This window comes from Sprattus sprattus (genome assembly GCF_963457725.1).
Source record: "Sprattus sprattus genome assembly, chromosome: 6".
NCBI lineage: Eukaryota > Metazoa > Chordata > Actinopteri > Clupeiformes > Clupeidae > Sprattus > Sprattus sprattus.
Window position 1 is genome coordinate 31,378,527 of NC_137925.1, and position 2,500 is coordinate 31,381,026.

The 2,500-nt window shown below is 47.0% G+C and overlaps 1 protein-coding gene across 1 annotated transcript in view; it reads left to right on the forward strand.

The window, feature by feature from the left end:
• The window catches only part of LOC308367477 (ecto-NOX disulfide-thiol exchanger 2-like), a gene marked incomplete at its 5' end in the record, with an annotated part of 76,959 nt that overhangs the window by 33,597 nt on the left and 40,862 nt on the right, over nucleotides 1-2,500 (forward strand). The gene's annotated exons all lie outside the window — the stretch shown is intronic.

Genomic DNA, 2,500 nt, shown 5'->3' on the forward strand with positions numbered 1-2,500 from the left:
AAGTGAAGCTGTCAGCTTGTCTCTTCTCTGACGCACACACACACACACACACACACACACACACACACACACACAGACACACACACGCACACACACTCCTACACACACACACACACACACACACACACACACACACACACACACACACACATACACACACACACATATGCACACTCTCACTGACCTATCACACTGCATGTATCCATATAGGGCTAACTCAGCTGTAGAATTCTTCATAGATTCTCACATTGAGGGCTAACACATGTTATGCTCACAGAGCGATGCACCATACCTGTGTTGTCAAAAATACACTCACAAAATTCACACAATATAAAGCAATAGGTTTTTTTTTTGCCCATAAACACATTCACAAAAACACATGCAACGTCTCTCTGCCTGGCTAAATATGGTAGCTCAGAGGCACTTTAGAAAGCAGCATCACCTGTGTGGGAATACTGCCTGTAAAAGTGAAATGGAGGAGCAGGAAGACTGATAAGTGACGAGGGACAGCCGTAGTTATAACACTTATTAGGAATGGCCCAGACTCCGTCATTGGAGACAGCACGCACTCCCTCAGTGGAGGAGCCAGGCTCTTAACACCACACACCACACACCCAGGAAAGTAGCCCTCCTCTTTCTCTTCCTCTCTCACACACACACACACATGAACACACAGTCACACAGTCACTCTCACACAGACACACTCACACACAGGCTCAACCTTGTGACCGCTGCACACAGAGCTGGAGGAATGACAAGAGACAAGCTCGGTTAACAAGGCCATGAAGGGAGAATGGGTGCAGCTTTGAAGGTAGTCGAGTAGCAGACCCTCCACCTCCCCTAATGTATCCATCAGGGGTAGCCATCCATACAGGTACCAGAGTTAGGAGTTAGCCTTAATCCAGGCCAGAGCTTCCTGGATGGAAAGAGCCTCCTGAAAGAGGAACAGGGAGGCGGGGAGGCTCCCTCTCAGGCCTTCCCTCAGGTACATAACTGCACATCATTCAAAGGGTGTACGTGTGTGCGTGCGTGCGTGCGTGCGAGAGAGAGAGAGAGAGAGAGAGTGTTTTTTTTTTTTCATCCTTAGTCACCTGTTGCCCACTTTTGCACGTATCCAAACAATCATGACACAAACAGAAATATATAGTGTTACCCAAAAGCAGCGCAAGTGCAAAAGCAAAAGCAACACTGTAAACAACAATGAAAGAAATGAGTAAGAAAAATGAAATAAAAAATGGAATAGGCCAGGCCGGGAGACACAGTTTAAACCCCAGCTGTAGACAAACACAAACACAAGCACAAACACAAACAGAGCTGGCTTTCATCTCGCCTCTCTCTCAGATAACCCCTTTGGCACTCACCACACATCACACACCATTCATCAGAGAACCTTCCAAGGCCTCAGCAATCACACTCTGACAACAATGATCCCTTACACACACACACACACACACACACACACACACACACACACACACAAGTACAGACCTCACAGAATGTATCATTCTGGGTTTCAATTATGAGAATGTGTTGATGATGATGAACCCTGACTCTTGTTGTGTTGCTATGGTGCATGTGCAGTGCATTGTGGGTGAAAAAAAGGTAAGTGGTTCCAGAGGTCTTTATCATTCTACGGCTCTGAAAAGCAGAAACAGGTAGAGTATTTGGTTTGAGGGGGGGGGGGGGGGGGGGGGGGGGGGGGGGGACTGCATCAGTAAGCTCTCCACGTCAGTAGGGCCCTTCTATGAAGTATCCCCAACACATCCCAGTGACCCATGCAGACAGCTCTTCTTCAGACTACAGGGTTCCTTCAGTTATCTTAGATTGGAGAAATAACTTGCAGACCTGATGGCGTAACGAAGGCCATAGACTAAAAGTAAGTAAAGCAACCAAACCGTACAAAAGAAGTGAAATGATTTCCTTGAATGGTAACACATCTCTGGTGGTAGACTGCCTGCTGCAAAACACCTCCCTTCTGTCAGCACAGTCACTTGAGCTCTCTCTCTCCCTTTCCCTCTCTCTCCCCCCCTCTCTTTCTCACACAATTTCTGCAGTCGGCTGATCAATTGTTTGATTGATTGGTAGCAGGTGGATCTTTAAGGGGTAATGGATATGGTCATTTGTGCCTGGCTCCCCATCTCACCCAGTAGAACCCAGGAAGGGTAAACAGTGGAGAGGAGAAACAGTGATGCTTTACTCAGCCGTGCCAGACTTCAATTTAGCAGTGGGGGTAGCCAGAGTTTGACAAACACAAAGGTTGCCCCCGAAGTACAGTAGCCACTCTTGGGCCTAGCGGGTCACTGCTGAAAGGACTGGAAGAAAGGCAGAGGATAAAGAGGAGAGGATGAAATGAATCACAGGGTTTTTTGTTTTTTTTGCCCCCTTTTCAATTTCCGGAACGGCAAGAACTGTCTCAAGAAAACCACTTCAGCTTATTTCTATTTGTCTCTTGTTTTCTTTCGCCCAAACAAGGATTAGGGTTTTAGCATAGTTACAGAAG